The following is a 21,228-nucleotide window of genomic DNA, read 5'->3' as shown; positions in this document are numbered from 1 at the left end:
CTCACACACACACACACAGACTCCATCTCTCTCTCTCTCACTCTCACTCACTCACTCACACACACACACACACACACACCCCACACACACACACACTAAGAGTCCATCACACACATGCTCTAGGCGGAGCATTTGTTCCTACCACCCTTCATCCAACCTTACCCGTATGATAAACAATCACCTTAATTTACTTGCATAACATGGACAAATTCCACTTTACTTTAGTAGTCAGCAAACTTATCATCTGTACCCTTATAAAAAAACGAGTTGGCATAGATGGTGTGCCTGCCATCTTGTAATACAGACCGTCTGATCTATATCAGACAAATAGAAAGCAAACTATGATAACTTTACAAAAGATACCCGCACCTCTCTCCACATCTTTATCTCCCACAACCTCATTGCTCAGCAATTAAAAAAGGAAGTCTCTGGAACAATCTAGCATGGTGGCCGCTGTCGCCTGCCGGCGCCGTCCATCCCCATGCCTCTGCCCATTCCCACCACCAGTCACCACCACGCTCCACTCCTCCTCACCTTATCTCTCATCTTTCATTTTTTCAATGACATTCTCGAGATACAAGTTTTCTGATAAAATTCTCGAGATATCATTAGTTTTTACACATGGGATTACTCCTGCATGGGTCAATCACAACAGGTGTTTTGTAAAAAAGTGCATATTGATGTTCCGTGCAATGCAAGAGCATCTTGCTTGTAATTATATAACGCAAATCATGAGGAGGAAGTGACATTTTTTACACAACCACGTTAACATGGCCATGTAAATCACTAGCTAATGTAAATACTATTATACTTCTATCCCGATGCAAAAGGTTGAGTACATGTCCGAAGAGTAGAGTCGCACACACGCACTCTGTCTCTCTAAATCTCTCTCTCTCACACACACACCAGTTACATGACGCCCACTTAAGCAGACACATATGTTACAATTTGTGCACCCGCAGGTACACGTGATGCTGCGCATTTATTTAAGCCGAAAGGCGAACCCAAATAGTAGCTACATTCAATCCCCTCCCACCGCCTCTTCTCTGGTCGCCAATGCCCGGTAGCCATGGCCCGGCCGAAGGTAACAACATACGCCATACTCCCGTCGGAGCGGCGCTTTAATATGGAAATTTTAGTGGTCATGCATGCATCTTTTTGTGCTAGCACTCCTATATAAGGGTTGACCGGTCGCTTCCCACGGAGGTGCGCGGGTGGTGGAAGATGAAGGAGAAGGGAAGCGGGCTGTGGAGTAACGTTTTTTACCACAATTTCTTAGGAAATTGAGTGCAATAATTGAGTAGTTTTGCAAACTACTAGTACTACACGTGAAACGGTTCAAAACCTATACTCCCTTTCCAGTGCACACTTCTCGCGTGAAACGGTCAGCATCGGCGTGGAGCGTCAGTGCTGCATTAATGCCCGGCCAGAGCGGAGGCGATCTCTCACTGGCGCCGGCTTTGAAGTGGCGCGACGGACGAGAGAGCGTCGCTTCCCAGTGCACGCGACTGCTCCGCGTCAAGACTGGCCATAGGCCCTGTTTGGATCCATGGGTTAGAGTTAGTTTGAGCTAGTTGGGGCTCAAATAGCCCTAAAGTATCCAAGCATGAGGGTTTAAATTGGAGCAAGTTGCACCGAACCCACCAAAAAAACTATCCCACCCAAGAGGTGCTAACTGGAGATAGTTCTCATTGGGACCACTGAAAAATCACTTTTCTCTCTCCATCAAGTGCATTTATTGTCAATCTAACCCTGTCACCCAAACACATCTTTGGCTACAGTTAGTTCAGGGTTAGTCATGAATTAGTCTAACCTCTAGCTAAGTTAGAGTATCAAACATGAGTAGTATAGGACATGCAAGTTGCTCAAAGCATACAGTCAAATTCGAACGTGAAAGGATTTTTTTTTCTTTTTGAAAATGGGACGTGAAAGGAATTTTTTTAGAATGCTCTTGGCATGTCGCTAACATGTGATGAGTTAACCAACCTCAATAGACGGCAAAAACGCCATCCCACCGCACTTTGAGAGAGACAAGGAGGGAGAAGCGATACAGGCTGCTGGATTACTAGAGATTGGTGTCGCACGGAAGCCAGGAAATATGGTGATAGCGTGGGTTAGCCATGTACTAGTATGATGTAACTACACTAGGCTGCCGTGTTTCATACTCTTCCAGTCCACTGTGGAGATGATTGGTTGATTTTATATTGCTGAATAATATTAAATATTATGAGTGCAGACGCTCCACCACGAGGTTCCTTGCTCCTTCTCGGTCATCGGGAATCTATGTTCTTCCACTCTATTTTTTTACGTGAGCTTTGCTCATCCTTTTGCCAACACGCGAGACATCTAGCATCAAGGTGCACTTGTTATGCAAGGATCACTCCATCTATATGAAGCACACGTGGGACTGGAACTATGAGACAGACATGTACCCATGAGTGGACGTATGAACCTGAGTAATGTAGCGCAGTACGTGAAGTAGAAAGGCACAAATGGTATGAACATGCGTGGCATATAGGGTGTGTTTGGTTGGGTTATCATCTCAGCATAGTTGTTCCCTCTTCATGCATGCTCTCTTCATGCATGCTTCTAGTGTATTTGTGCTAAACTAGTGTCGACTCATGCACCCTCCATACACTCTACCAAACACCCAAAAGTAGGTCGAGAAGGGAACTCTTGGGCGGCATTTGTCTCTTACTACGTACTACCACTAAATGTTGTACGTGCAATGCACGGTGATGTTATGGAGTACGTGCCTAAGTACTCTACTACTACTATATTAGTTGGAGGCACATATTAACTTTTATATTTGTTTACGTGTATGCCCCGAGACCTTCCAACTAGACATGTCTTTCTCTCTAGGTCGCACTTTGTATCGTTCATACCACTAAGTACTACTACATGTGGTCTCTGACCCAGAAGTGGAAGAAGTGGAGACGCTCTACCACGTTGTTTTTTTTTTGCGCTGGGCTCTACCACGCTGTTCATGTCCCACTCCTTTCGCTGACGTGTGGGACATCCAGCACGTGCCGTGTTTGGCACTCTTCATCGTAAGAGTTGAAACGCTAGCATTCATCAGAAATAAAAAAATAATTATAAATCAGTAGTGATACTATATTTTTTTGAGAACCAATCAGCTGTGATACTATACCACACGGTTTCCTTGCTCCTTGATGTCGGACAGAATACTTCTGTTTGCCAACATGTGGGACGTCGACCATCCTGGTCCACTTGCCATGCACGCAGAACTCCAAGTGAGAGTCACCCCGGTTGTCGCGCCGCAGTAACAATGACTAATGAGCCGTAAAATCATAGGCCCACTTCCCACTTTGAAGTTGCTCGGACGAAGGAACCATCATGACTTTGTTGAATTCCGCTTCTTGAAGAAAACTACTGTACCAGCAGTACTGCTAGCTACAGTAGTTACTCCAACAGAGGCCTCCTTTCGTTCATAGGATAGGAATTTTATAGGAATATGAAAATCATAGGAAGTGAGATGACATGCATCTCAATTACTATAGAGAAAGAGATGCCATTTAATGCATAGGATAGGAATTTTTTTATTTAGTCTAGGCTAATGTACTGGTAATTTGCTCTAAAAACTACCGTAGTAACTAGTAGTACTAGTACATGCTCGTACTCAGACACAGACACACACTAACTACTAGTACTACTACTTCTCACATGCTAGCCAGACACCGTCGTTCTCCTTCCCGGCTTTGTAGACGACACCCCACCGTGCTTGGATCTCCGCCGACCTCTCCGCAGCAGCGCTGCGTCCTTTTCTTTCTTGCAACGGTGGGCCTCTCTTTTCTTGAGTGCTTTCTGACTTTTCCGCTCCCTCTGTGCGGCTTTGGCCGCCTCTTGCTCTACCGCCCATTCGGCCTTGGCATCTTCAAATTACTCCCACATAGTTGTGAGGTCGCGAGCGGCAATGAACTCGGCACGGCGGGATGCCATCGCTTCCCTACCATTTTGTGTGCACTCGTGGGCGGCGCGGCGGGATGCCATCGCTGCCATACCAGTTAGTGTGCGGCGCAGTGGCATGAACGACGCTTGGTGAGAGCTCTGGGGTGGAGTGGCCAGACAACCGTATAGTTCATTGGTTTGTCAAGGACAGAAGACGAAGGAAATTTGGATTCCCCTTCAATCCTGGTTATTTATTACCAAGTAAAATGCATTTGCGGTCATCGAACTTGTCTTGATAGCTCACTTTGATCATTGTATACGAGATATGGTGATTATACGGTCACTGCCTCAGCGTATAGCTTCTTATTTGTCTGGTTGACCAGTCAAACAGTCCGTATGCGCCTCATCAGCTCATGTTCTTTATCTATCTATGCGGGCCTACCTGTCAATGGAGAAAGAAATACTGTAAAAACCAAAATTATGCGTATGTGGGGAATCAAACCACGGACTCATTGCTTCAACGCACCCTCGTCAGCCAAATGAAAATGAAATACTTCGCGTCGGACACTCCCCTCACGCTATCAAAGCATGCTAATGCATGCATGTCGCCCTCTAAATCAAAGTCCTGCTCATGGAGCAACGCAAACGGTGAGCCCATCACCTGCGCGCCCCGGCAGTGCCTGACATTACTGTATAGACGTTTGATGGAGGCCTACGCGAACACTGAGCATGTATTCACCTGGCTCAACACCAACGGTCATACTCGGAGCGCCTTACTCATGTATATCGTCCATCACAACGACAATCTATAAAACAGCCTAGCTAGAAAGGGTACTATGGTAGTATGGTACGGAGTGTGTACTATCGTGAGCGACCGATCTTAGTGCCACTGCACACGAGTGTGTGTCTGATTGATTCGTCCATTATTTGTAAGTTATGCATGGTTATGTGGTGTCTATGGTGGTCGTCGAAGGCTAGCTGGCGACAAGAGCGGTTGTCAATACGTGCCGCGTATGCTTCAAAGGCTCGTCATCCATACGCCAGCTGCCCGCCGCATGCATGCATAGCAAGTACTAAAAACTGGGCTATAAGCCCGCCTATGTGGAGGAGAGAGAGGCATTGACAAAGTCAAGGAGTGGGCTCTGGAAGAGCCCGTCTCTACACGTGATCCTAGGTATAAAAAAATAATTCTAAAAAAGGCATAAAAACAATTGTGTTTAAAAAAAGAAAGGTAAAAAACATTTGAGAGGAAATAGATAGAGAGAAAGTGAGAAAAGGTGTAACCTTATAGCCAACCTTATAGTCAACAGTATGGTAGCATTACATGAGGAAGGAGGGAGTGGTGCACATGCCAAGTTCACTGGGCTGCCATGTTCGGACAGTGGAGACAATAGCTTTCATCAAAAATAAACAATGAATACTCGTTGCTCGTCCTCCATATTGGAAAGAATACTTTCATTCGCCGACATGTGGGACATCGACCATCCTGGTCCACCTGCAATGCACAAAATTATCCTAGTCTACCCCGGTCGTATCGCAGGCCCAACCTTTCCCACTGTAAGTTGTTCAGATGAAGGAACCATCATGACTTCGTTGAATTCCGTTTCTTCAAGAAATCTTACTGTACCTGCAATACTGCTACCACACGCGAAGATTGGATGGCACTGTACCACGTCATATCACTGAAACCCAGTAGGCCAAACTAGCACGCCTAGGTCATCTGTTTTGGAATGGAGGGAGTATGTCTCTGCACTGCTATGATTTTGTGTTGTACATCTCTGCACTACTAGGAAAAGGCTTGCTAGTGGCGCACCTGTTTTGGCCATTAATGGCGCACTAAAGGTGCGCCACTAGCATCACGCCATTAGTAATTAATACTAATGGCGCACCCCTCATGCGCCATTAGTATACCAGACAGTAGTGGCGCACCAGGGAGTACGCCATTAGTATGTCAAGTGGTGCACCATTACTATGGCGCACCACATAGAAGTGCGCCATTACTAACAAAAAAATTTTCAATTTTTTTTTAATCTCGGGTCAATATACTTAATCTCAAGTCAAATTGCACTCTGTGGTCAAACTTCCCGTAAGGTCACCCATCCTCACACTACTCCAACCCAAGCACGCTTAACTTCAGAGTTCTATCCAACCCCAGCACCAGCTCACTTAACAGGCACTTGTTGATATATGTAGCATATCAATCCTATTAAACCTTGTTGATGTCTAGGACTTTGTTCATGTTCATGAGTGTGTTGAAATTTTGAAAAAATATTTCAAACTTCCGTTCATATTACGTATCATATTTTGAATATTTATTCAAAAAAATTGAAACTATTTTTTTCTATTACTAGTGGCGCACCTAGCAAATGGTGTGCCACTACTATTTTTTTTCATTTTTCCATTTTTTCTGTTACTAGTGGCGCACCTAGCAAATGGTGCACCACTACTAAGCCCCGCATCTTTTTTTTTGTTAGGTTTCTTCAACGGGGTTCCCCCGGTTGAATTCGGATGTAACTTTTCGAGTAGATGATTTTTCATATAAAAAACTTTTTAATCCGAGTTCGTATGCAAAAGTTATGCCCATTTTACAAATTCCATAGAGATTTTGCAAATAAAGTCGAAATTCATATTTGTAAATTTTCTCAATAACTAAACCACATATCACATGGGAAACTTATTCTATTTTATTTTATTGACATTTCCATCATTTTATTTTATTTTTTTGGGAGGTTGCATTCAGTGGAATTTTTGGGCAAAGTTAGTAATGGCGCAGGCGCACCGTGGGTGTGGTGCGCCATTACTAGTTTAACTAGTAATGGCGCACCACACCCACGGTGCGCCATACTAGTTTTGAAAAAAAAATAGTAGTGGCGCACCGAGGGTGTGGTGCACCATTACTATTTAAAACTAGTAATGGTGCACTATCCTCTAGTGCGCCATTACTAGTTTTTAAAAAAATAAAAAAAATTGTTAGTAGTGGCGCACCGAGGGTGTGGTGCACCATTACTAGTTAAACTAGTAATGGCGCACTATCCCTGGGTGCGCCATTACTAGTTTTGAAAATAAAAAATATTGTTAGTAGTGGTGCACCATGGATGTAGTGCGCCATTAGTATTTGGACACTAATGGCGTACCAACACATGGTGCGCCACTGCTATATAGCAGTGGCGCACCACATATGTGGTGCGTCATTAATGTCCATATTATCTATAGGCCTTTTCCTAGTAGTGCTGTACTTTTGCTATGATTTTCCTACCCAATGAACCAAATGAGGCCTGAATGTATTCGTGTCGACTATTGTCTGATCAATCGCTAAGCCTACAATTTTAGGAGCTAGGGCTATTGGTCGATCGACGGCAGATAAGTATAAGCGTACCACGAGCTCATCAGCCCCAATGTTTATCTTCGATGAGTGTTTTGCAAGTACCATAGCTCGCACAGTAGCTAGCCTACTAACACCAAGAATCATCAAACAAGCCGTGCTGATATGATAAACAATTCAAACATACATCTAAGCATGCCATATATTACATAAAAAGCTGGTGAGGATACATATGTTTCCATAACTCGGAGAGGATTCGCATGATTCACTATCAAACAAAGTAGCAAGTACTACCACAAAAGATAGTGCACTAGCCCTAAGATGGTTTGATAACATGCATCGTTCTGGTAATTAAACACAGGGCAATGCAAACTACCCTGAAGGATTAGCGCGACCAACTGTTTCTTGTCATCGATCTCTCGGGCAATGACCACAACACAGACAGCGGCATGGGAATCGATCTCTGGGGAGATGTCCACAGGACTGACCGCGGCATCGGAATCGATCTCTGGGGCGATGTCCACGGGATGGGCAGCGACATCGGAATCGATCTCTGGGGCGATGCCAACAGGACGGGCCGCGACCCTAACATATTAGCAAGCACATTGCAAATAATCAAAAACCACAACTATGGTAATAAGCCATTATTTTTTACCTTGTGCAGCTCACCGGGGGATCTCATCCCTTCGGGGGCCATCTCCTCGTCCTCGATGGGCGCCATCACCTTGCTAGGGGAATACTGCTTCTCAACAGTGACTATATCCTCAAACTCGGCCTTGAGCCTCGCTTAGGTGGCCATTAGAGTTTCTGGGGGGCACGGTGGGGCCCTTGCTATTCTTCCAACTTTCTTTGAGGAGTTCGTTCGCCAACGTCGTCAACTCTTTGGCCAGTGCTTGTTTCTTGGAGTTCTTCGTCTCCATGGGTTGGCCCGCCAACATGGTCAACTCGTTGGTCGGTGCTCGCTTCCTGGAGATCGTTGTCTCCAGTGGGTTGTCCGCCGGCAACTCTTTGCCTAGTGCTTCAAGATCCATCAATGAACTGACAAACAAAAAGCAATCGAAAGGAAACCACAATCGCAATGAAGATTCTTGGAATGAAAATATAGCAGCATAACTGATTCGCCCACCATTCCTTTGTCGGTATGGAAGAAAAATAGCAGAAGTGAGTAGCCTGGAGTGAGGTTTTCTTCAAGAAAGGGAAGAAAGGGCTTCAACGAGCATTCCAGTGAAATGATGGTTGCTTCGTCCAGTCCAACTTGGAGGCCACCTTACCACTGCTGGTAAAGGTGTGGGTTTTGTGATATGACGGGTCACGACGGCCACACCGGGGTGACAGGTGAGTCTTGACTGTAGCACCTCGCTGTGATTTGGTGGATGGCACGCGGGCCCGGATGTTTTGAGACTAGCCACAGTGGGGAGTAACATACACATATCCCTAGACTATATTACTACCTTCATAGTGGGTAGTAACATAAGTGTGGTAACATGCAAAGCTTTATTTATTAGGTTATAGACTCATATTGCATTGGGACGTGTGATGTTACAGTAACTAGCTAAGTTACTCAAACTACCTCTTTCCTCATTAATTAACTCATTGACACATAAGCAAATTTGCTGAGTTGGAGTCGATGTTACTGCTGAAGTTACTCCCACTATGGCTAGTCTGATGTCCCACATGTAGATAGAGCAGCTAGTCATATAGGAATGCTCAATATTGTGCACCGCGACCAAGGCGGAGAGGAAAACGAGAGAACTACGTAATTAATGCATGAGTTTAATTAGGGTAGTTTTGTAAAGTACGAGATACATTCCTCCAATCGCAAAATGCCTTGGTTCATGAGATTTGAGATTTGAGCCCTATAAACCGGAAGGGAGGGAGTACTGCACGCGGTGTAGTCTAGTCACTTGTTGAAATCTCTAGAAAGGCAAATACTCCTTTCTGGTTTACAGGGCTATACTACTCCCTCCGTCTAGGTGTGTAAGTCATCTTACTAAAACCAAATAGTCCCAAAACACTTAGGCACGGTGCATTAACTTCTACCTTGTTTCTTGTTTCTTGACATATCAACCAATAAGAGGTGAGAGGTGTGCATGCTTTTAATGACTTGCAGTGGCTAGTCTGCATGAAATGCTATTAATTAGCAAATAAACATTGGTGACCCCAGAAGGAAACGGTGCTAAGCGCGTGGACCTATGCAGAATGAGTATCAACCAATGGATGATGGAGTTTAATTGTTAAAAATTCAATGAGGGAAGCTTAGCTACAAACTCAACGACTTACTCACCTAGACGGAGGGAGTAGCAAGTACCAGTACAATAGTGGGCTCAAATATCAATTTTGCCTCATGCAAGAGCCTGGCTACTGTATGTGTGCTCCAAGGCACCGCACCACGCGAGCGTTTGCAACTGCCACGTTCGGGTTGTGCTTGGCTCTTCGCCTCTTCGAGAAGACGAACAATGATGTTACTCCTACTTCTAAAGTATCGAATCCACTGCTGCATGTCCGTCCACCTCATGCGGGAGGGATAACATGTAGTGAAAGCTTCTACTTACCGCTCCTGCCTTTGCGTCTATGACAGGTGGGCCCAATAGGTGGTTGGCCCTCCTGTCATGCAGCCAAAGGCAGGTGCAGTTAAGGCACCGGAGCTCAGTCCGCGAGGGGGAGTGCGTTGTAGTAATCAAATTTCTCGGTCTTATACAAGTTGACGCGACACATCAAAGCACTGCACTCGATATAAGTCTTTTTACACATTTCAAATGGACTACAACATATGGATGTATGTAGACATATTCTACTTCGTACGTAGTCACTTGTTGCAATCTCTAAAAAGACTTATATTTGGAAACGGAGGGAGTACAAAGCATGCATGCAAGCCGTGACTTTCCTTTTGATACTTGCATGTGTTGATTTGATGCACCTTGCCAAATTTTGACTATAAATTTAACTAACCAAATTTTCATGCATGTCACAAAAAATTACGGGGCTGTTTGGATTGTGACTATGTTTGTCTTATGTTGCCACATTATTTTTCCCACACTTGCCTAACTTGAGTTTCTCAAATTGTTAGACACACTTTGGGTTGCCTAAGGGAATCTTGCCACAATTTTTGTGTCTGTGACATGTGGGGTTCACTTCTAATAAAAAAAATTCTTTTCTTAGGTGTGGCTAATAAAAAAGACTTATATTTAGGAACGGAGGGAGTAGAAAATATAAATAATAGTGCATGTTGGGGTAACCCACGTTTCCGCTAATTTTAGCCGTGGGCTTGTTCACAATTTTTACGAGGGGGTGGTTGTTCATTTAATGGAGGGACTTGTAGTACCAGACTTGAACGATACAAAGTGCGACCTGGCACACTATAACACCACTTGGAACAAGCGGGTAGCTATCTCAAAAACAATCAACAACTAAAAAAACCTGCGACCTGGCATGTAGTACATGATTTTAAACGATTGTTTTGATGGAGTGAAAAAGGAAAACTACCCCACTACGTATATATAGGTCGGAGCCTCCGCGCTTGCTTACTAGGGTTTCTCTATTCACACACTCTCATCCTCTCCAGATCTAAACATGATAGGGGTGGTAACACTATCTTTCTCCCTTCAAAAAACATTGTCTTTCTATCCTCAGCGTTGGTTACAGATCCAGACGTATCCCCCTCCGCCGGTGAAGGGGAGGAGGGGCAGCGTTTAGGCCGTCGTTGATAGCGAGGGAGGAGACCCACTGCCGGCCGCACCGTTATCTCTGGCCGAGCACCGGCGCGGGAGGTCCTCCGATCCTTTCGCCGTTGCCTGTGAGCGGTTCCGGCCTCCCGCCACCCACCTATCCACATCCCGACGACCTTCAGGTATATCTTCGTTCGAAACCGCCTTAGATCTACTTCCCCAGCTCGCTACGTCACTACATGTGCATCATTTTCTACATCTCAGCCCCTCTCGATCGTATGGTCCAACGTCACCTATTTTTTTCTTCTATTGTTAGAGATAAAGCTACTTCATGGAGTCGAATCTTGTACTCCCTCCGTCCGAAAATACTTGTCATTGAAATGGATGTATCTAGATGTATTTTAGTTCTAGACACATCCATTTTGATGACAAGTAATTCCGGATGGAGGGAGTAATTGGTTCAAACAAGAAATAAAGTGGGGGTGGGGGAATTTAGTATGTACATCAGACTTGGTACAAACAGGAAGGAAAGGGTGTGAAAGTAGTACAGACTGGTCATCCAACTGGTCTCTTGGTCGAAAAGGGAAATATAGAGGTAACGTTGTACACAGTGGTATGAACAGGACTTGATTTGCTATCCACACATAGGAGTAGGTGGCTAGAGTGAAAAAAAAGGGACCAACCCAGATATGTTTCTTGGATGTTTGTTTCTCGGGGCAACAAACTATGAATCACCACTTTATGCCCCTGTTTACATACATGGTGCTGGACTGCTGGTGCACCCACTGTCCCATGCCCTTATACCAAATATTTAGTTGTTCTTAATCTAATGTCCCTGGTAACAATGAAACCATGCCACTATTATAAGCCATGAGAAGTTTAGCCAAATGTTTTTTCCTGTAATTGTTTGAGACTCTGACTGTTTCCTCTGCACCTTTTTGTGCAAACAGGGATATCCAATTCACCTGGTTGCTGTTGTGACCTTTTGGTGCACTGCAGAAAACTCTTCTTAAAAGAAGTGAATTTTGTGCTGTTTAACTGGAATGTCAGAATGGAACAGTTGGTTCATTTCGGTGGAACTGCACAAAGGGAGATCTGTGTTACAATCCTCATCATCCATATTGGCGCCATAACCTTCCTTTAGGTAAGAATGATATTTAATGCATGTGTTCATCTCTATTTTCCTATTGCCATGAGAAAATAATGCTATTTTTTACTAGTACACTTGTACTCCCTCACTGACAAAACCAATTCTAAAATAGAAGCCAATCATGTACTTGGTTCAATGAGGAAGAAGAATAAACAGTGCCAAGGCGATCTTGCTGAAGCCAGAGGCCTCAGTCGAGGCCATTCAAGGGCTCCGGCAATGACTACCTTACATGTGAGACGATCCTCCAGGGATCCCTTCCACTTCTGCTGTCTCACTTAATTAATTAGGAGTACTTAAGTACCACTAATTTATTGCTGCCTAATTTTCCTGTCAGAGTTAAACAAATCTTTAGTAGGACCCTATGCTGAATCATGTACGTGTGTATGTTTGTCTATGGAGGTGAATCATGTGGTGGAGCAGGGAGGGAATATTATTAGTGTCATGACATAATAGTGCTATTGTTTTGCATGTCAATTTATTTCCATTAGTTCAATGAGGCAATGTTTTGCGTATTGTCCATCATGAATTTGATGCTCCTGTTTGAGTAATATGCTAATGTCTTCCTATCCTTTCTCACTAAGCTAATGAAGGTTTCACCTTGTTCCTACTTGTGCAAACAGGGATCATGTTGTGCCAATCATACGTTTTAGTGGAACTACACAAGACAATACAATGAACTGTATTCCAGCCAGTGCTTTAACTCTGCTGGAAGTTCTTGATAATATTTCGATATAATCTCAGCACTGGTAAACAAGAGTGATTTCAACCATACATTTGAAGTGCACAAAAATATATACCATTGAGTGATTCCAGTGAGTGCTTTATCATCTCTTATGGGACTACATGAATAAGCTTTTTTTCTCAGGTTGGTACGGGCCTAAGGCCTTCATCCATATTAGTTTGATATCATCTCTATTTGTATCATGCTACTGTCATGAGAAACTCCTTTATCTTTGCACATTAAAGTTTTGCAACCTATGATAAATGGCAATGCTTTAAGTGTTGAGCTAATTGGCATTGATTAAATAAACTAATACCTCTCTTTAAGCAAGACTACTATTGTCGGTGTCAAAACCGGCGGATCTCGGGTAGGGGGTCCCGAACTGTGCGTCTAGGCGGATGGTAACAGGAGACAAGGGACATGATGTTTTTACCCAGGTTCAGGCCCTCTCGATGGAGGTAAAACCCTACTCCTGCTTGATTAATATTGATGATATGGGTAGTACAAGAGTAGATCTACCACGAGATCGGAGTGGCTAAACCCTAGAAGCTAGCCTATGGTATGATTGTCGTTCATCCTACGGACTAAAACTCTCCAGTTTATATAGACATCGGAGAGGGCTAGGGTTACACAGAGTCGGTTACAATGGGAGGAGATCTTCATATCGTATCGCCAAGCTTGCCTTCCACGCCAAGGAAAGTCCCATCCGGACACGGGACGGAGTCTTCAATCTTGTATCTTCATAGTCCGGCAATCCGGCCAAAGGTCTTAGTCCGGCCATCCGAACACCCCCTAATCCAGGACTCCCTCAGTAGCCCCTGAACTAGGCTTCAATGACGACGAGTCCGGCGCGCAAGTTGTCTTCGGCATTGCAAGGCGGGTTCCTCCTCCGAATATTTCATAGAAGATGTTGACCACCAGGGTAGTGTCCGGCTCTGCAAAATAAGTTCCCCATTCCATCGTAGAGAGAATAATATTTGCATCAATCGAATCTGCTGACGTATTCCGCGGCGTGACATCATGCCACGGCCAGGCTTTTATTCATATTACCGTTCCACCTTGGCGCGTTTAGCGAGGCGGTTTTCTTGGCACGTCTCGTCAAAGCAGAGATCGTGTCCACTTATTCCGGGATTCTCATCAATACGGGCGTGGGTAACCCAACCATGACTTAGGTATGACTCGCTAATTAAAAGCGAGTCTCGAACGGTTACGGGGAGGGCTCTTGGTATTCACCTCCTTTATAAAGGAACCAAGGCCCGGCTCCCTTGTTCTTAAACCAATCAAATCCGCCCCTTGCTTCGAGTTCCAACACCCAAAGCTCTAGTTTTAGGCGCTTCGGACCTTCGAAGATGTCCGGCTCCGACCCTCAAGGCCGGTGGATGCCTTCCTCCATTACGGAAGAAGATGTGAGAAAGCTAAGAGATGCCAGGTATCTAACCGGCGAAATCTCGCATAGACTGCCTACTCAAGGGCAAGCTGTTCCCGCTCCCCAGCCTGGTGAAAGTGTGGTGTTTGCATCTCACTTCCTTCGGGGACTAGGCTTCCCGATCGATCCCTTTGTGAGGTGGCTTATGTTTTACTACGAGTTGGAGTACCACGACCTAGCTCCGGAGTCCATCCTCCAGATCTCATCATTCATTGTCGTGTGCGAGGCCTTCCTCCATATCACCCCTCACTTCGGATTGTGGCTAAAAACTTTCAAAGTGGAACCGAAACTGATCGAGGGGCAGCACGCTGAGTGCGGAGGGGCTATAATAAGCAAGATGGACGACGCTCCATGGCCCGAAGGCTCTTTTCAAGAGGAGCTCAACTAATGGCAATAGGACTGGTTTTACATCACAGCCCCTAGGGGCACCACATGGGTGGCACCGCCTACTTTTCGCTCGGGTCCCCCACCACGGCTGGCGTCATGGGTTAATGAAGGACTTATCTGGGGGCCGCCAAAAGACGTGCCCCTGCTGCAGGGCCGTATTTGAGATCTTGTAGAAAGAGATATCAATCTCATCGTAGTGGCGCAAGTCATGGTGATTCGCCGCACACTGCCCTGCAAACGTCGACCTCTCCGCCTGTGGGAGTTCAATCCGGAGGGACCACGAGTCCTACAACATTTCATGGGAATGACACCCATGGAGATGTACAAATTGTTCTTCGGATCACAAGCAAGGTGTCCGGATTTGTCCGAGGACGCAGGTCTAAGCTACAACCGCCCGGATGCTGAAGTAAGTAGCCCCGTATTTGAACACACCATCCATATTTTTATCAAATCTACCCTTTAGCAGAGTTGCCCTTTGAACAGGAGTGGATAGCGAAGGCGAAGCTTATCAGGTGTCCAGCCCCCTGCCCGAGACCGTGCCGAATCCCATGCTAACCAGGATGCTAGAGGCCGCGCCGTTGGCGGAAGGCGAAGGGGGGAACCAAGGAGCTACCGCCCCCACGAAGGAGGCCATTAGGAAGGGAAGAATCGAAAATTCTCCCGACCAGGGAAAGAAAAGGACTGCCTCTGAAGACCCGGAGGTGATATCCTCAAAACGGGGAAAGAAATCTTCGTCAGAGGGTTCGGCACCGGAGAACGCCCCAGCCGAATCTCCCCCTAAAGGGGACCCACTCTCCCACGAGGCGTTAGTGAACGGAGGGGTTCCATAATGAATCACATTCATGTTTTATTCCTGGGGACAATAACCGAAACATTATCTTGCAGTTCGGATCTCAACCCTTCTCAGCAGAGCTCATTTTCAGGGGATCTTCATCCCGAGATGATAGAGAGCGAAACGCCTCCTCTTGTTCCACCGTCTCACGAGGCTGGCGACCCCGAGGTATCGTCCCGGAGGGTTTTTTCAAGTCCGGACCCTGGGAATGGTCGTCAGACTAGTCCGACACCCTCTTGCGCGTCGGCAGATGGGCTGAAGGATCTGCTTAGTAGGGCGTCCATCTCAGAAGAACACCGTATGTTGATGGATACGGTGATTGGAAGGATTTCATCCGCGGAAAGCGGATTGTACGAGGCTGCCAGGAATTTACTAACAGGCTTTGAGGTATGTAAAAAGGTGTACCTTTTGGTAGAGCCGCATATTAAATGTGCCCTGTATGAATAGTAGCCCCTGAGACTCTGTGTGTCATCACGAGTGACGACGCATAGAGGATCATAACCCCAGGTATAATGTGTCGCCTATTCCATGAAGGTGGCGAGGCGTTCGGCGGCTAGCCGGACTGATGAATCTGCCGAACTAAAGCGGCAACTTGACGTAGCAGATGCCGACATCGCGCTTGTACATAAGCGGCTAGACGAGGCTCAAGGTATGTTCAAAAGACACCCATTAATAGGAGCTTGATGCTCGGGCCTTATATATGCTGTATGTAGATGGTGCTGCTGCCGTGGAGAACCTTCGGGCGGAACTTGCCTGAGCAAAGGAGCAAGCAAAGAAGAGTGATGCGACTGCCGTTAAAGCGGCTGAAGAGCTAAAAGCCGAACAGGCTGCTCACTGCCAGAGCAAGAAGGAAATGGCCGAGATGGCCATAAAATTGAAGGATGCTACCGACCGTTGTAGATTTCTTGAACAAGAAGATAGGGTGGCTCAGAAGGATCTTGAAAAGATCACTGCCGAAGCCAAGGATACTCGCTCTGCCATGAGAGCGATGAAGGAGGAGCTGCGTCAGGACGGAGATATCACGGCTGGAAAGCCTTATATGCTGCGGATGAAGTTCGGAGACCCCAAGTATGCTCCATTAGACCGTCAGTGGAGTTCGGAAAACGCTTATCTGGACTTGGCCACAAGTGCTGCGGACGCGACCGAACACTTCCGCAGCCGAGGTGACCATGAATTGGAGGAGCTTTTGGTCGCAGTACCACAATCCAGAACGCCCACTGTTAGTATCCGACCATTTGACCGCCTGGGCGGAGCTGAACAGATTATCCGGACTCGCCATGAAGTATGTTGCGAGTCGTCTGTGGCCGGAGAAGCCGGAGCCGAAGAGTTATTTTGGCTTGGTGCAGCAGTTCCTTGGTTCGGTGCCGCATGCTGATGCAATGAAGACGCCGGCGTGCATAGAGGGCGCACAGATGGCTCTTGCCCGTGTCAAAACATACTAGGCAGATATAAAGGCTAGTATTGTTGTGTCCCAGGATTCGGACGAAAGCCGAGTACCTGCCAAGCACTATCTTGAGGAAGTTCTTCCTGGCGCTCGTATAATAGAGTCGCAGTGCTCGAAGGATGTTGTGTTCGAATAGCTTATACTATTTGTAAGACGAATTGTGTTTTTATGGAAAAAGCTTTTTTATACTTGTGCTTGCAAGAATCATGATACCTCCTGTGCGGCCATTTAATGTATATATTTGTATATAACCTGAAAGATGGCAGTCGTTGGCTTCAGCCCCCACGCATAGAATGCGGGGGTGTTCGCAAAAACGCGCCTTTTCACACTTATTCCAACGTCTTGGTCCTACAAAGGAGGTGGTGGCGCGGCGAACTAGGCAACCGGACTATAATGCTTTATCACTTTCACTTAGCCATAGGAGTTTGACAGTGGGACTACTGAATAGCCCCTAGGGGCACCGCGCTCGCCCGAATTCGGGGCGCGAGTGTGCCTGACCGGGAAGCGGCCCTTCGTTAATGCGGGGGAATCCAAAAGATTCCGAAAGTCATCGAGTGGTTGACCAGTCTCTTGCTATATCATGACAGTCAGTTTTCGGCTTTCTCTACTGCGGTGCTCACCCGGCCAAACCGGGGCACAATCGCAGTAGTTCTCCTGGTGCCACATTAGCCGATATAAGGGAACGTAAGGCAGCAAAACACAGGAGCCGGGCAAACCCAACATTTGACCAAAGACATGATTCGGAGCTGATGCATATAGGGCCAAACTCGCGACGCCGAACACTCCCTAAGGTATTCGGTCTTTATGAAGATGGGCCGAAATAGAGCCCTTGGTAAAATAGCCCCTAGTGTCCAGGTATGTGCAAAAATTCTGGCATGGCCACATGCCAAGATGCCAGCCTCCTCCTCGGCTATAGAGAAAACCGGGGGATGTTATCAACAAGAGATAGTAAAAAAGGTTTACGCAGGGTCTTAATCTGAAAAGAATCCTTGGAACGGGTCCCTGCTGCACGTCTGCGCCTGTGTCTCCGTTGTGCCGTATCCTGGATGGGCGTAGCACGATGTTCGTCTGTGAAAGAGAGGAACTTAGTAAAAAATAAGCGTGCGAGAAATCTATATCGAAATAAACAAAATATAGTTGGAGCAAGAGTTGGGCCGTATTGTCTCCGGGCATGAGCACACGGAGCCCCTTGCACGAGGGTATGCGGCTATTTAAGCGTGTTGACGCTAGACTCATCTAGCCGTGTCCGAGATAGTAGGGCTGGATTTGTGGGCGGCTGTCTAGGCAGCCGCACCCCTGCCCATACTTTGGGGGTCAATTTATGTTCCCTTGTAATGAAATGATGCGCTTTGGACCGGGCATTTTAAGTGTAAGGGATGTGTAGTGCGGTATTGCGTTAAAGCGGGCGAAAGCTTCACGTCCTAGTAGAGCTTGATAGCGACTTACGAATGGGGCGATGTGGAATGTTAGCTTTTCACTTCAGAAGTTGTCGGGTGATCCTAACGTGACTTCTAACGTAAGGGAACCCATACTTGGGGTATCCGAACCTGGCGTTACTCCTTGAAAGAAGGTGTTGCCGAGGTGGATTACGGCTGGGTTTACCCCGAGTTTGCGGACTGTGTCCTGATATAACAGGTTCAAGTCGCGGCCGCCGTCCATAAGGGCGTTTGTAAATTGGAGTCCGTTAATGATTGGATTTAAGACCAAGGCAGTCCAGCCTGCGTTCTGGTCTCCTCTAGAGTAATCCTGATGATCGAAGGTGATTGGTTGTAACAACCAGTGGGGTTGCTCCTCCGGGGCTGGCTGTTCGGCGCATGTCGTTGTAGGTGCCGTTCTGCTCTTCCCTTTCATCACATGAAGTAGATTTACTGTCTTGACTTCTTGTGGGAACTTCTTTTGTTCTCCGGTGTTCTGCTCGTAGGGTGCATCGTCATCTTCGCTTGGTGTGTTGAGCCCCTTGTGTTCGGCGTTGAGCTTGCCGGACTTCTTAAAGACCCAACAATCTCTGTGGGTATGGTTTGCAGGTCTTCCCGGAGTGTTGTGGATTTAACATATTATGTCCAAAATTTTGTTGAGATTGGATAGCTCGTCCCTATCGTCTTTGGGGGGCAGCTTTTTCTGATTTTGCCGAGAGCTTTTGAATCCGGCGTTTACTGCCGTGCTCATCGGGCTGTTGTCCTTTATCTGGCACAGTTCTTTGTTACGGCGCGACTTCCCGTTCCCATCTCTGGGTTCGGACGTATTCGGGTCGCTAGTGCTGCTTCTTGCCAACCAACTATCCTCTCCTGCACAGAAGCGGGTCATGAGGCTTGTTAACGCGGCCATTGTTCGCGGCTTTTCTTGGCCGAGGTGTCTGGCGAGCCATTCGTCTCGGACGCTATGTTTGAAAGCTGCTAGGGCCTCTACGTCCGGACAGTCGACTATCTGATTCCTTTTGATAAGGAATCTGTTCCAGAGCTTCCGGGCTGACTCTTCGGGCTGCTGAGTTATATGACTCAGATCATCTGCATCCGCGGGCCGGACATAGGTCCCTTGAAAATATGCCCGGAAAGCATCCTCAAGCACTTCCCAACTTCCCATGGTGTTTTTGGGGAGGCTTTTAAGCCAATGCCGGGCTGGCCCTTTGAGCTTAAGGGGTAAGTATTTTATGGCGTGGAGGTCGTCTCCTCTAGCCATGTGTATGTGGAGGTCGACTCCAAGGTCTGTTGTTCCGTCGTATACTTCTATGTTCACTGGCTTGAATCCGGCTAGGAATTCATGATCCATCACCTCATCGGTAAAACATAGGGGGTGTGCGGCGCCTCTGTATTTAGGCGTGCCGCGATGTTCGGGTATTTTTTGCGTTGCATCACTCGTTGGAGCTTGCTTTCTTGGCCTATAGATGGATCTGGTTGGGCCAGTTTTCTAGTGCGAATTCTTGGACGGATCGCGCGCCATATTGAGTGCGGCGTCCTTTGATGCGTGAGATTGATCGTAGGGTCGTCTATCCGACCTTGTGGCTTCCTTATTTTTTGATTGTGGGGGCTTTATGGCCTCTTCGTCAAATTCTGGTAGTAGTTTCTGCTTCGGATAGCTCTTTGTGTGGCGACTACTGCCGTACTTGTGTGCGGTATTGAGTACTTTGCCCCATCTGATCCTGAGTGCATCTTCCGCTGTCTTGAGCCTTCGCTTCTGCTTTCTCAGGCTACGTGCAGTGGCGACGAGCCTTTGGTGGAGGTTCTGATGTTCCAGCAATTTGTCTGGTGTGAGGTCGTCCGGGCTATTATCTTTCCCGGGGATTGGTGGTTTGGATAGTCCGCCCTGCTTGGACGGATGCTCGACGGCATGTTCATCGTCCATTGAGTCACCCTGCTCTATGGCTGGGTCTTTGTCGAGGTGGGGCTTGGCCTTGCGCTTACGCCGCCGCTTTGATTATTTTTCGGGGGAGCGATCCCTGGCCGCATCCTTTTGGTCCTCGTTGTCGTTTCTGTTGTATGTGTCCACCATGCATACATCGTATGATGAGGTGGTTTTCCGGAGCCCTATAGGTGCTGGTTCTTGATCGTCTCCTTTATCGGCGTCCATACCGTCGATATCTTCGGAGTCGAAATCGAGTGTGTCGGTTATATCTTCGACAGTGGCTATCAAGTGGGTGGTGGGTGGGTTTCGAACTTCGTTGTCCACATCCCAACCACCCCGACCGTAGTCCGGCCGGGGTTCTTTCGACAAAGAGAGGGACTTTAGCGAATTTAGGATATCGCCAAAGGGTGATGCTGAATGACGTCCGCGGCGGTGAACTCCGTGATCGGAGCCCGATCGGGTTCGATCGAAAGGGGTGCGGAATATTTAGAGTCCGGAACGGAGTCTGGCATCTTGGAGTTACCGGCCTTGCAAAGGACTTGGCTGGTATTCGGCTCTATCGCCACAGAGATTGCGGCTCCTGGGGCGGCGTCCGACCGTCCGTCCCTGGCTAGCGCAGTCGGCTCCGAACTAATGGTTGGAGTGAACACCTGAGTGGCGCTCTGGTCGCTATCCGGTGGCAGAGCTAGATCATGCCCATCGAGACAGTGCAGCGCGCCCGGTCGTGGCCCGAATCTATCGAAGATCAAGTCCCCGCGGATGTCGGCCGTGTAGTTTAATCTTTCAAACCTGACCTGATGGCCAGGGGCGTGGCTTTCGATCTGTTCTAGATGGCCGAACGAGTCGGCCCACAATGCGAACCGCCAAATACGAAGATCTGTCCGGGGAGAAAGATCTCTTCCCGGACCGCATCGTGACTGACGAGCGAAGAAGCCATCGGGCCTAAAGGCAACGACACAGAGGAACTCTCAATGAAAGCACTAATGTCGGTGTCAAAACTGGTGGATCTCGGGTAGGGGGTCCCGAACTGTGC

Source organism: Triticum dicoccoides, chromosome 3B (genome assembly GCF_002162155.2).
Source record: "Triticum dicoccoides isolate Atlit2015 ecotype Zavitan chromosome 3B, WEW_v2.0, whole genome shotgun sequence".
NCBI classification, from domain to species: domain Eukaryota; kingdom Viridiplantae; phylum Streptophyta; class Magnoliopsida; order Poales; family Poaceae; genus Triticum; species Triticum dicoccoides.
Note: the sequence above shows the minus strand (reverse complement) of the source record.